This window comes from Lepisma saccharinum, chromosome 18 (assembly GCF_977018435.1).
Source record: "Lepisma saccharinum chromosome 18, izLepSacc3.1, whole genome shotgun sequence".
NCBI classification, from domain to species: Eukaryota; Metazoa; Arthropoda; class Insecta; order Zygentoma; family Lepismatidae; genus Lepisma; species Lepisma saccharinum.
Window position 1 is genome coordinate 4,030,594 of NC_139246.1, and position 13,881 is coordinate 4,044,474.

At 39.8% G+C, this 13,881-nt stretch overlaps 1 long non-coding RNA gene across 1 annotated transcript; it reads left to right on the forward strand.

The window, feature by feature from the left end:
- The first annotated feature begins 4,552 nt into the window (after positions 1-4,552).
- Positions 4,553-12,754, forward strand: LOC146002338 (uncharacterized). Its single transcript, XR_014443697.1, has 4 exons — positions 4,553-4,633; positions 6,436-6,462; positions 12,332-12,354; positions 12,651-12,754. It is a non-coding gene; the product is annotated as an uncharacterized LOC146002338 (long non-coding RNA).
- The last annotated feature ends 1,127 nt before the right edge of the window (positions 12,755-13,881 follow it).

Below are 13,881 nucleotides of genomic sequence, written 5' to 3' on the forward strand. Positions count from 1 at the left end.
AGGAAAATGAAATTTGAATATTTCATGAATTTCACGAATCTTTACTCATCACATTTATATATATATATATATGCAATATGCATTCAGGGTGTCTCAAAAGTAATAGTGCATACTGACACAGGTTAAAGTACACGATAATAGAAGCACCCACACATTCGCACACATTATTAGCATTTTACCAACTAGGACGACGTTTACAAACAATGAAGTCAGTGGCGGCTTGTAATCACACATTCGCGATTATCTTGATAACGGCTCGTTTGCAGACCCATGTTTACTGATACCTTTTTGCTTCTATTATCGTGTACTTTCACCTGTGTCAGTTTGCGCTATTACTTATGAGACACCCTGTATATATATATATATATATATATATATATATATATATATATATATATATATATATATATATATATATATATATATACCTGTATATACTGTACGTGTATATATTAACGCGTGACCTGTAGATGCCACCTGGGATCGCGGGTCACCAAGAAATGTACCTAAAAAAGGTACAGTGGTGTACAAAGAGAACGGCACCTTCTGTTCCACCAGCGGAAGGAAGTATGAGGTAAATCGGGTGAGCACTCTCTCATACTACTTACCTGGCCCAAACTGCCGCTGGCTGACTAGTTCGTCGATGGCCCCTTTGGATCGTTGTTAATCACAAGTTTGAACGACACCTCACGTGCCTGGTAATGTGGATGGAACGAGACTGTTCGTTTCCCCAAGTTCTGCATTTTATTCATAATTACAAACGACACTTATGTGTCATTCTTGCAGTTTTTGTCTTCTTCGTTACTACCGGGTTGCCCTCCTCTATCAGTAAGATGGACCCGATAGTGTCGAAGGAATTTCCTTGTTTAGCCAGCGGCATGCATGATGATGTTTGTTTGAATGGGTCAGCGTACTGTACAGAGAGAGCGATGTATTTCATGATTTTTGAGATTCACCAAATTTCCCTCATCATCCCCCCGACTAACGCAGCATCCATCTATTGATGGTTGAGTCCTATGGCAGGTGTAAATAGCACGTTTGTCTTTATTGAAAGAAAAGTGTTTACAATTTTTAGAAGTGAATGACATTTACAGAACAAACTGTACTTGGAAGTCTCTTCCCAGCCAGCGTTTTCTACAGAAGGAGTTGATATCTGACGGTTGGAACTCCACACTTCGGCCAAGGTCGTCGCTGATGCGGTCTTCTGCAGCGTGGGAATCGTGCTTGTCTCAGCTTTACAGCCAACGGTAACTTCGGAGTATCTGCCGGGCAGCAGCTTCATATCGTAGTGCCCCTAGATCTTCGTGGCCGGAGTGTTTTTTTCTTTCTCGGCCAGGGGCATGTAGTCGTTCTGTAGTTTGGGCTCCTTTGCATTTTTTCCTTGTCTGGGGTGGTTTGTCTGGCTGCGTCTTAGGGGGGGGGGAGCTCTAGTACGGGTTTTCCTGGTATCGTTTCTAAGGGGGTGACTCTGATTTGGGTTGTTCTGCTGTAGCCTCTCTGGGGTGGTTTGCCCTTCTGGTCTCATCTGGGGTGGTTGTTCTCGTCTGCAGGGTTGTCGTCCGGGGTAGTTCCTCTTGTCTGGGGTGCTTCGCCTTTCGGTGGCCAGGTGTCCGTGTTCATCGGGGGGTGTGGGATTCATGGAAGGAGGTTCTCATTTATGATAGCCGTTGAGAGTAGGCTAGTGTGTACGGAGTGGGTTGTTGTATGGTGGTTTAGGATGCAGTACCCTTGTGGGGATGGTGGTCGGGAGTTACTTGGTGAAGCGGGGGTGGAACTGGTGGTCGAATTTGCTTGTTTCAGATGGGGGTAAGCTACGATAATGTTGTGTTTTCGGCTGGGTGGAGGGCGGCATTTTTTTTTTTCTTGGCGGAAGCAGCATGTGCATAATTTGTAATATGAGTATGCTAGGCAGAGAGTAATTAAGATAGCGGATAGAATGATACGTGCTGCGTACAATGAAGCATGTCCGGAATATTCCGAAATGGGTTTATGGTCGAAGGCGTCTGTTTTGCGCAGGCATAGAAAAAAGGGGATGATATGAAACACTTTGTGTTGATATAGAAGAAAGAGGGTGATGATAGATAGCCAGATAAAGCTAATAATGGTTGGAAAATCTGTATGGAGGAGGAAGGGGGCCTTGGTTTGTATTTTAAAGGTCTTATATTGAGTTATGTTGAGGTGGGGAATGTGTAACGTCCAGTCGGGGTGGTATAAGTTGGTTGCATTTAGAGTAGGAGAGATTTTATAGTGGTCATTTATTTGGAAGTTTAAATTGTTGGCCGATGCAGCGGGGAGTACGTGAATTCATCGGTGTGTGGCTGAGGGGTCGAGTGCACTAAGCTAAGTAGGATGTATGCGAATTTCCTTGGTGATTATTACCTCTGTGCTACATGCAACGTGAAGCATTATAGTCCCATGTTCTTTATATGTCAAAATGTTTATATTGCTAAAGGTGCCGTTGGCGTATTTAAAAGTTATGGTGGGAGGGGGATGATTATTGCGTACACATTAAAATGAGTATAATGTGAGTAATGGCAAACATATGCGCAGGGGTCCATGGTGTCCGCTACAGTTGTGGCGTTAATTATTTTTGAAAAGCTGTAGTTTTGCCCATCATGCCTTTCTGTGTGGGATGGTAATAGACAGAACTTTTGCATGTGGATCTGGCAATTCTGAAAATTCTTTCCAGTTTGTATTAGCACGTTTTCATTATTATCTATAGCAATATACCAGGTTGAGTCAAAAGATTTTTGGTTCTTTCACATTGGAAGCAGTGGAGCCGGTACAAATTATTGCGTACACATTAAAATGAGTATAATGTGAGTAATGGCAAACATATGCGCAGGGGTCCATGGTGTCCGCTACAGTTGTGGCGTTAATTATTTTTGAAAAGCTGTAGTTTTGCCCATCATGCCTTTCTGTGTGGGATGGTAATAGACAGAACTTTTGCATGTGGATCTGGCAATTCTGAAAATTCTTTCCAGTTTGTATTAGCACGTTTTCATTATTATCTATAGCAATATACCAGGTTGAGTCAAAAGATTTTTGGTTCTTTCACATTGGAAGCAGTGGAGCCGGTACAAATTCCTGGAAAGCCAAGCAAACAGCTCGCGGTGGGCACATGATTTGCACACCACCTTGTAAAACACATTTCGACAAGGCACAGTGCAATTACGGAGGTCCGTCATGGAGGTCGACAAATTGGCCGTTCTTATCTCCTTATGGCATTATTGGAAAAAAGGGGTGAAAGCTGCGAGTGAGGAAGATTTGTGTGGTGGAAGGTGAGGGCACAGTGGAAATTAGGACAGCACTGAAATGGTACAAGCGGTTCTCGTCTGGGGACATGGGTGTGTAAGCTCCGATGTGGGAGACTGGGTGCAATGGATGCAGTTGCCCTGACAGCACATGATAGCCGATGCAAGCGTCAGTACACGTCAAACTGGCTCGACAGGTTGAATCGTCCCAAAGAATCAAATGGGTTTTGTCTCTCGATGGCTTCGACTTGTTCTTCACGAGTTGGAACCACAAGAGGCTGAATGACGAGTCTCAATCTGTGATCAATTGCTTCAAAATCGACGGGACAGGTTTTTGAATCGAATTGTCACAGGTGACGAAAAGTAGAACTTTGTACGAATTTCTGAAAGTGGTAAGCAGTGGTTGGTGGAATATCGTTGGTCCGGTGTTCTGGAACTTGTACCAGATGGTCATGATGTCGATGGGGACCTTGACGTTGTACAATTGCATCGGGTCCAGAATGCTATGTTCCAGAAGTACCATCATTGATGCATCAGAAGAGAGCCTTGTTGGAGGTCGATAACACCCAATGCCACCGTTCACAGTTTTTTTACCCAGAAAATGCAGGACTTGGAGGTAAATGAAGTGTTGCCTCATTCCCCCTACAGCCCTGATCTTGTGCCATCAAATTTTGAAACCATTCTGGGACACTAAGTGACCAAGATCAGGGACTTAAGTGTAACAGAACTTGCATTTCTTTGTAGCTAGTTTTAATTTTGCTTGTCTTAGTCTGATGAGTACACGTTGTATTAAACTCAGCATAGAATCTAGGTTATTACTGTATAGGATAATGCCATCCGTGTAACATTATTAGCTCTGAGCTATATGTATGCTAGCTCTTAAAGCTAGCCCGGCGACTAAGTTCATAATTTGGGAGCTTATTTTGAGGTTCTGCTGGGGCATTACTTCGTATTCGAAGCTACCGATGCCGCTGATCGGGAATTCTGTCTTTCTTTTTAAGCGTTCTGAAAGTTGTACTTGCATTTGGCAGCATTCAGATAGAATAAAGCGCAGCAATAACAATTATTTCAAATATATTTTCTCATTCAGAAACTCTTAAAGAACTATTTGTTCACCTCAACTGAAAAAAGAAAGTGTTTCATGTTCATGAATTATTTCTGTCTCAAGGTCTCAATCTTCATACTTTCATATTTGATCGGAAGGGGTATTTCTAGGCATAATTCTATCCCTAGTATTGAATTTCTTTAATTTTAAAAATAATTAGTTTCAATTTTTTTAAATTAGTTATGTCGTGATTTTTAAGTATATAAAGATGGCCAATAATAATTAGAATAATGATTTTTTTTAGCTCGAGAAGCGGGAGCCCAAGCCGTAATACGTAAGTGGATCGTAGATTGAAACATTTCATTCATATCACGGAAATTAATTTTAAAATAACTATTCCTATCGTTTAGCGCCTTTGAATCATTATTACTATGAGGTAATATGTATACTTCTGGACAAAATACTGGTTGACAAAATATGCAATCATTTCATACGTCAGTATTCTATTCTACCATTTACAACTCTATAATAATAAATGATCATATTTGAGAAAGAAATAGATGCTGATTGGAACTTATTTATTTTTAGCCATGTCTCTATTTACACAGATCACTGTGATCTTCGTACTTACCAATTGGCTCTACAGCTCTGGGTGAGCTTTGGCCTCCTGCACTATCAGCCTCCAAGCATTTCGGTCAAATATCTTCTCCCTCCATCCATGGACTCCCATTCTTTGTAGATCTTGTACGACACTATCCCGCCATCTTAGTTTGGGTCTGCCTCTTCTTCTTGTGGAGTACATTCTCTCATACATAATTCTTCGCGGCATTCTATCCTTATTCATACGTTCTATATGACCCATCCAACTAATTCTTCTGGCTTTAATAAATCCTACTATATCCTTTTGATTTAAGATGGAATTTATCTCTTCATTGTTTCGGCTTCTCCAGAAATCTCCATCCTTGATTGGTCCATATATTTTTCTGATTATTCTTCTTTCAGTTTTCCTTAATTGCTGTTCGTCTTCTACACTCATTGTCCATACCTCAGCACTGTAAGTTATTACCGGTCTAATAAGTGTTTTGTAAATCAATAGTTTGGTGTATCTGCTAATTAACTTGCTTTTTAGTAATTGTATGTTGACATAATATGCTTTGTTTCCTGCATTTATTCTTTCTCTAATTGCATCGTGCATGTTATTTTGGTCATTTATCGTCATTCCAAGATACTTGAAGTTTGTTGCCGCTTCAAATTTCTTGTCATCTATTGTAAATTGATGGTAACGTTTTCCATCTTGCTTTGGAGTCAGCAGTAGGAATTTGGTTTTATTCATGTTTGTCTGTAACCCAATTTTATTTGCTTCTTCTTCTAATATCCTGTATGTTCTCTTTAATTCTTCTTCTGTTCTGGATATTATAACTACGTCGTCGGCATATGCGTTAATTTGGCTGAGTTTCGTAAATATTGTTCCTCTTTTGTCTATTTATTTTACTGTGATCCTCGGCGTTGATAAAGTTTAAAGTTTACTCCATCAAAGTGTGTTTTTATTCCCTGATTATTAATAATAACAATTGAATAATTTCATTCAAGTAAACAATACTTTTACTTCTCACAGACTTATTTTATCGTTCAGTGTAATAGGAAAATGAAATTTGAATATTTTATGAATTTCACGAATCTTTACTCATCACAATTTTTATAAATATATATATATATATATATATATATATATATATATATATATATATATATATATATATATTCGTGACAGCAATTGGAGGACGTAGATAACTATTACCAAATAAATAATCAGAAATTTTACAGAGAAGATGGATATGCTCCTCGCACAATTCCTTCTACTGCTCAGTATAGAATGAAAGATGAAATGTTTGACGATTATGATTTGGGAAACAAGTAGATACATTTTGATGTCGTAATCAAACGATAATTTACACCATAGACGGTTCTATGCATTTTGTATAATACTTGTGGATTACAAGAACAATTCTTAAATGTTAATTCTTCATTAAATTGTATTTTTCTTATGATTTCAAAAATGATGAAATTATAAAAAATCAGTTCCTTGAATTGGTTGTGTTATTACGTATGCAATAAGTCAATTGTTTCTCTTTATAGCCTCAGGAATAGCTACGGATTTAGAATGTAAGTGATGGAAAGGTGGAAACATTTTATTAACTTAGCGAAATTATGTGTTATATATAGTATTTCCATGTATTGTACAGATTTGAAAAAGTTCAAATGAATACTACCAAAGGAAAAATAATTCAAAATTATCTAAATTAAATTATTTAAAGACTGAAAAGAAATAAATTACAGAAATCAAATTGTATTTGTATTCCAGCTCTGTGTGTGTTTATACTTTGAGTTTTGTTTTAAGTCCACTTTATACATAGATATGTTGATCCATGTATGTTGTAAACATACAGTTTAAAGTGGAATCCGAACCCGGGAACCATTGATTACATGGCGACGACGTTAACATTACGACATCGGCGAGGGCCAGTGTTTATACATAACTTACACTCGCAGCAAAATCAAGGTAGTCAATTTGAAAAGAGTATCGAAATACTCGGAGAATTGAAAATAATAACCTTCTCAAGTACCAATCATTTTATGAAGCCACTGAGTGTTTGGGGAGGGGGGCGGGTGGAAGGTCATAATTGCCTCCGCACGTTTGGAGTATACTCAAGCCAGTCGCCATTCGTTTTGAGAGTCGAAGGACAGGACATTGTAGCCTTTGTTTTCAAATTTGCAAATGCTCTAGTGCATTGAGGACAATTACTCCTGTTTCCCACCGTAGGCCCTCTGGAGCAGATCCTCTTTTGATGATTTGGAATTGTTAAATTACTGGGAACTCTTTCGAATTATTCCACGGGGAAGCCCCACTATTATTTACAAAACGACCTCAAGGCTGCAACACTGATCATTTTAATGATGGCGCTTCCTGCATACGCATACATCAGCGAAGAACAGTGCTTGCTCTCTGGAAGCATACAACGTATAGACATTCTACGTCAAATTAAAATTCAATGTGTCTATGCGTGCTTACCACGACAGCAAGTTTAAAATAGAGGAGGACGTTCGACAATGGCCTCAGTCCGCAATAATGGGTGGAAGGACCTTCGCCGTAGCTCACATGTTACTGCACATAGATTCCAAATATTCATCTTCTTGAGCTATACAGGCGTTACCCAGAATTGAAAATATATGTGAATAAGCAATGAGTCTATGCTAAAAGTTGTGCAACTTTACATGCAGAAATCTACGTAATAAATTTAAAAAAAATTAAAAAGTTTTCATTGGACTGTCTCTTGTATATTGTTGTTTCGATAAAACAGGGAGACCCTTAGAAAAGTTGCTTATGTCCCACGAACCCTTATTACCCTCTGTCTCTCTCAGGCTTTCAATTTTTACAAATCTTCCCTTATATTAATTTCATAATCAAATTTGATTTTTTCAATCCGTCTTCCTTACATTGTTATAAAGTCCATATTTCTCTCGCAGCCATGTTTCATTCTTACTTTCTTTCACTCTCTCACTGTCTTACAGCCACTCACTTTATACTTCTCCCTTTAGTCAAACGTGTATGTGTTTATTGTTTTTGGATACTTGCACAGGGAAGACACACTTCGTGGAGACTTTCCTTGTGTTCCCATTTCTAAATGGTCCTAGGAATTTAAAAAGTCATTTTGATCTGTTTAATCCTATGAAATTAAAAGAGCCAGCATACATACATACATATCGCAAATAGCATGAAATTGAAAGCAGAGGAGAAGTTATGCAATTTGCCATTAATGTCAGATTCTTAAGCCCACCAGTGTATTAGAGTGCTAATATTTGAAACTAATATTACTTACTTACTTCTTCTTCCCCTGCGTCGAGGTCCTTCAACCATCTGCTAAAACTCTTCCTATCTTGTGCCATTCTCTTAACTTCCATTAGTGCCTTTCCTTTTTTAGTAACCATCTCTGACAGGTATTGCTCCCATTCTATCTAAGGTCTTTCTCTTCCTCTTCCTCTCCTTCCTTACGGTCTCGCTTCCATTACTTGTTTCGGTTTTCTTTCTTCTCCCATTCTCATGACATGGCCATACCAGCCCAGTGTTCTTCTCTCTATTATCTCTTCAATTGATTCTACTTGTAGCAATTCCCTGATTTTAGTGTTCCTGATTCTATCTCGTCTTGTTTTTCCTAAGACTCTTCTGAGGTATTTCATCTCTGTTGTTCTTAATCTACTTTTATGCTTATTTTGGACCGTTAAGCTTTCTATGCCATAGAGCATTGTTGGTATAATTATGGCTTTGTAAATCCTTAATTTAGTATTTTCTTGTACCTCCTTTTTCCCTACTATTGTATTACTTATTTGGTAATATATTTTATTTGTTTTTTGAACCCTGCTATTTATTTCTTCTACTTTTCCATCGGCTGTTATTATTGTTCCCAAATATTCATATCTATTCACTTGTCCTACTGTTCTCCTTGCCATTTTATTTCCAATCTCTCTTTATTTCCATGCTTTGATATATACGCTACTTTACTCTTCTTTGGGTTCACTATCATTTCTCTTTCTTGTATTTAGCTGACCCATTCTATTACTGTATTTTGTAGTTCCTGTTTTGTTGATGTTCTTAATGCTATGTCATCAGCATACAGAAATGATTGTACATAAACTGGTTTCAGTTTCCTATTTCCAACTTTACATTTTCGTGTTCTTCTTCTACTTTGTTTATGTATTTGATCCATTAGTATTATAAATAGTAACTGGCTGAGGCTATCTCCTTGTTTAAGTCCTTTGTTCATGTTAAATTCTTTTGAATTCTCCCCTCCTATTCTCACTATTCCTTTAACTGTCTTGTAGACACTCTGTATTCTTCTTACTACAACCTTAGTGACAATGAAGTTCGACCAGTCACAAATATAGGAGTGCGTTGTGAAAGAAGGAGAACACATGCATATGCTGAACATATTTTATTCAGCAGTCTATATGGAACAAACGAAAACATAAATTTCCTCTGCAACGCAGCAATGTATGGTGTCTACACAAAATAAAACATTTTCGTCCATCTACACGTGACATTGAAGTTTGACCACTGTTAGTTGTTGTTGTTGTTGAATTGGTGTTTAAGTCCACTTTATGCACAGTAAGGCTAATCGGGACTGGACCTACAGTTTAAAGTGGGATCCGAACCACTTGTGCCTCCACCGGGTATCGAACCCGGGACCCCTTGATTACAAGGCGACGACGCTACCACTGCGCCATCGGGGAGGCCTTGACCACTGTTAGAGGGGATCCTGTTTACCATGGTGTGACGCCGCCCCGTCGGCGAATAACTGTGGCAATGCGTCGGGGCATGCTGCGGACGAGTCGTTCAAGGTATTCCACATCGATGCGGTGCCATTCCTCCTGCAGGCAGGCGATAAGAGCAGCCACTGTCGTGGGTCCCCTCTGTTGCACACGTCCCTTAAGAACACGCCACACATTCTCAATGGGCGAGAGGTCGGGACTCGATAGTGGCCATGGCAGAGTTCGCACGTGATGGCGAGTCAACCATTCTCTTGTCAGCCGCGCTGTATGAGGCCTGGCATTGTTGTGTTGAAAGATGAGACGCCGCCTGTGGAACAGGTGCCTTCGCACTGTGGGAAGATGCCGCTCCAGTATGCGTGTATAGGCATGTGCATTCACAATGCCCTCACAGACGTGTAGTGGGCCAACCCCAGATGCCGTCATGCATCCCCATACCATCACTGACGCAGGTTTCTGTACCCGACGTGCATAACATTTTGCTTCATTCTGTTCCTCCTTCCGACAAATGACTGTTTTCCGTATTTTCCCTTACACAACATTGAAAATGGATTCGTCCGTCCACAAAACCCTGTTCCACTGCCGAAATGTCCATCCCCGGTACATTCGTGCCCACCGTAGTCGATTGCCTTTGTTCAAAATGGAAAGGAAGGGTTTACGTTTCGCCTTGTACACTCGGTAACCGCATCGCTGTAGGTAACGGCGAATGGTTCTGGTTGACACTTCAATGTGAAAGCGTTATCGAGTCCACAGTCGTAATTCGGCCACAGAAACATGATTGTTGGTCTGGATATAGCGCCTAAATATCCGTAGGTCACGCACGCTCAGCAGGCTTTTTCTACCGGGGGCCTTACCTGGCTCTGTAGTACCCGTATTCTGGTGATGTTTGATGAAGCAGTGGACGGTTGACTTGGGTAAGTTCAGTTGGCGCCCTATTTCCCGTTCACTGAGTCTATCCCGTTGCAACTCCACCACTCTACTCCTCACGGTGTTGTCAATAGGTTTGCCCCTGGACATGGTGATGATGCACTGCGGTTCTTCGGTGCACAGCACGCACTTATATACGGCGAACTCCCTTATCGTGTCCGTGACGTCATGCTTCCGTCGAATGCGCCACTATCTGGAATTTCCGCATGGGTCTGGAGCCTGGTCGAAGTTCAATGTCACGCGTATAGTTCCCCGTTTTCGTTCTTTACGTGACATTGGGTGCAACATGCTGGGATCACGATTCTTGCCTGCTCACACGCCTCCTCTTACACACATGCGTCACTTCTGCGGGTCAACCATTCCACCGCCTATGCCTCTGTGCATTTAATCACGTATTCCTTTCTGGTCGAACTTCATTGTCACCAAGCTTGTAATTTTTCTGAGCTCCTATTTTCTGTAACGCTGACCATATTTTCTTTTCGTGGTACTGTATCAAAGGCTGCCTTTAAATCCAGAAAGGCTACAAACAGTTCTTTTTCTCTGCTAAGAAATTTATCTATGGCTTGTCGTAGCGTGCAAATGTGATCTTGGTTTGTCTTCCTCTTCTGAAAGCTGGTTGTTCTTCTTCTAACTCATCCTCTACTTCATCTCCTAGCCTTCTTTCTAAGATTCTTATTTATATTTTTAGAGCTACTGAAGATAGACAGATTGCTCTATAGTTTTCACATTATACAGTGCTACCCTTTTTGTGGATTGGTATGATCATGTTTCTTTCCCAATCTTTGGGTATTTTAATTCTCTTCCATGCTTCGTTACAAATCTTCCACAACCATTGTACAACTTTCTTTCCTCCCATCTTTATTAGCTCTGGGTATACTCCGTCTGCTCCTGCTGCTTATCCTAATTTCACTCTCTTTATTGCATCCTCTACTTCTTGCATTTTTATTTAATCTCTTCCATCCTCTTCTACATTTGCACTCTCTATTGCATCTTCTTCATTCATCTTCCCATTTTCATTTCTAAATGTGTTCTCGTAATACTTACTCCATGTCTTCAATATATCTTCAGTTTCTGTTTGGATCTTTCCTGATTCATCTTCCATGTTTCTTATTCTCTTCCCATATTTTCCTTTCATTGCTTTTACTGTCTGCCAGAACTTTTGACTATTCCCTTGATAGTTTTTCTCCATTTCTAACCCAAACTTTTCCCATGAATCTTTCTTTGCTTGCCGGACTGCTTCTGTTGCTTCATTTCTCCTCTGAACATACTCATTCCATTTCTCCCCTGTTTTATTTTCCATGTACCTCTTTCATGCTTGTTTCTTCCTTTTAACGCTTTCTTTAACTAAGTTATTCCACCATCTTGATATTTTCTTTTAATCTCCTACAGTTGTTAAGCCACAAACGTCTGGAGCAACAGAAACTAATATTAATATGTGTAAATTATCATTCTATTTGTTGTTCCTTCCAGACAGATACTATTTCAAACACCGACACAGAATTAATTTTGGAGTAAATCATTGGACATCCATTAATTTGTATTAGAATACACATGCTACTTTAGTTTTAGAACCAATTTCATCAACTTTCAGCCCAAGCTATGGACTAAAACCGTGAAATTTTTATGATTTGCAGTGTGTTTTATTACGCTGAATTTCAGGGATAATGTTTCACATGCTTTAATTTTTATTTAAGACGTTTTGAAACTTTGAATATTTTTCAATATAAGCATGTACCCATTACCAAGTCTTGTCAAACCCTACGCATTGTTACTGTCTTTTCAGAACGAACTGTACGAGTAATAAGAGTAAGTATGTTAATGTTACAGTGCATGAAATACTTTCAAGACTAAACAAGAAATGAGACGATTTAATGCTGCACTTAATGCATATTAATGTTGCATGTTACATTCTTAAGAGTACTCTTACAAAATGTAGGGAAATAACAGGAAACCTTTTCACTTTGCTGAAATTCGTTTCAATTTCATCGTAACGAGAAATGTTTTTCTTACATACTTCAGAGGACACTAACGTTTCTTGTATGTATTACGTGATATTCGACGTGAATTAAATTGTTACTAATACTTACTTTTTTACATTTTAGTGCAGCGTAGTTGGAGGCACAGCATTCTATCACCGTTGATTACACTATTATCTATGCACGTACACAATGTATGAAGAGTTGAAATAATAAAGTTATTGAGCATATTTAAACATTGCTATTTATTTAACTCCCATACAAACATAGCTGTCAAATATATTGCACATCTTTCTTATTATGTTACTTTATTTTATGAGAAAGAACGCACGCAACAGGCTAAAATTTGAGAAAAAAGTGTTGCGTTTCCATTATACTTTAAAAATTATAGAGTGTGGAAAATAATATGTGGTTAAATGCTTAATGTTTTGTACAGTGGTATCCATTAGTATTAAAGTGAAAATTGTCCATGGTTATTTTCATTAATACTTCTCTTACATCCTATGTGCTTTTATGCGATGGATTTATATACAGGTAACAGACAAAATAATGGAAACACTAGTCAGAAGGGGGACATATTTTCAATGTGGCTGGTAACACTGAGCACGGCGGAAATCAACCTTCCCTTGTTTGTTGCAGGTAGTATGGACTGTGCACTGACAGTAGAGTGAGGCAGTATGGTAGTGGACGATGTGCAGGTGTGGTGAGTGACCAGCATGTCCGACCTGACGGAGTTTGAAAGAGGTCGAATTGTTGCTGCCCGTCTCGCTGGAGCATCTGTGAGCAAAATAGCGACGTTATGCGGTGTAACATGAGGCACGGTCTCGAAAGTCATGACCGCATACACAGTGCACGGTAAAAGAGGGCCTGCTAAGCACAATGGTGGTCGAAAGCCGAAGCTGCAGGAAAGGGACCTCCGGGCCTTGAAGCGTATTGTGACGTCGCAGAAGAAAACAACGGCCGAAGTGACTATAGAACTTAATCAGCACCTAAACACCCCAGTGTCATGCAAAACAGTGAGGCGGGAACTGCATCCAATGGGTATCCATGGACGTGTTGCTATTCCCAAGCCCCTAATAACTGACACGAATGCTCGATGGCGACGTGCATGGTGCAATGACCACAAAACTTGGATGTTGGAGGACTGGAAACGTGTCATTTGGTCAGACGAGTCTACCTTTAACCTCTTCCCCACCACTGGACGCGTGTTTGTATGGAGAACACCCTCGGCAGCATACGATGTGGACTGTCTTCGCCCGACTGTCAAACATGGTGGCGGCTCTATTATGGTCTGAGGGTGCTATATCATGGTATTCGGCAGCCTCCCTTGTCACATTACATGGTCGGGTCACAGCAG